Source organism: Belonocnema kinseyi, chromosome 6, assembly GCF_010883055.1.
Source record: "Belonocnema kinseyi isolate 2016_QV_RU_SX_M_011 chromosome 6, B_treatae_v1, whole genome shotgun sequence".
NCBI classification, from domain to species: domain Eukaryota; kingdom Metazoa; phylum Arthropoda; class Insecta; order Hymenoptera; family Cynipidae; genus Belonocnema; species Belonocnema kinseyi.
Window position 1 is genome coordinate 2944480 of NC_046662.1, and position 1059 is coordinate 2945538.

Here is a 1059-nt window from a genome sequence, read left to right on the forward strand (position 1 = left end):
TGTAAAAATTAGAGAATTTCTTGAGGATTAGATTTAATAAAAACCGTTTTTCGATACGACTAGATAATTTCTGGATCATTAAATGTAAAATAAGCCTTTTTACGATGAAAACAGATAATTTATTTGTTAATAACTACAAATAAGCTCTTTCCTGATCCTAATTTTGAATTTATTTCTAAATAAATACAAATAAGCCATTTTACGATCCAAGCATTATATTTATTTATCATTAAACACAAAATAATCCCTTTTCAAGAACCAAAATTTGAATTTCTTCTAATTAAATACAAAATAAGCCATTTCCCAAAAAAACTCTTTTCTGATCCCAATATTATATCTATTTCTAAATAAATACAAATAAGTCCTTTTCTAATCCAAATATCCAATTTATTTGTAAATAAATACAAATAAGCAACTTTCCAATTCAAATATTGTATTTATTTATCATAAAACCAAAAATAATTCCTTTTATAGAACCAAAATTTGAATTTCTTCCAATTAAATACAAAATAAGCCATTTCCCAAAAAAAACCCTTTTCTGATCCAAATATTCAACTTATTTCTAAATAAATACAAATAAGCTCTTTTCTGATCCAAATATTCAATTTATTTCTAAATAAATACAAATAAGCCCTTTTCTGATCCAAATATTCAATTTATTTCTAAATAAATACAAATAAGCCCTTTTCTGATCCAAATATTCAATTTATTTATAAATAAATACAACTAAGCCCTTTTCTGATCCAAATATTCAGATTATTTCTAAATAAATACAAATAAGCCCTTTTATGATCCAATTATTCAATTTATTTCTAAATAGATACAAAATAAGCCATTTTCGATCCAAATATTACATTTATCATTAAACACAAAATAAACCCTTTTCAACCCTTTTCAAGAACAAAAATTTGAATTTCTTCTAATTAAATACAAATTTAGCCATTTCCCAAATAACCCCTTTTCTGATCCAAATATTCAATTTATTTCTAAATAAATACAAATAAGCCCTTTTCTGATCCAAATATTCAATTTATTTCTAAATAAATACAAATAAGCCCT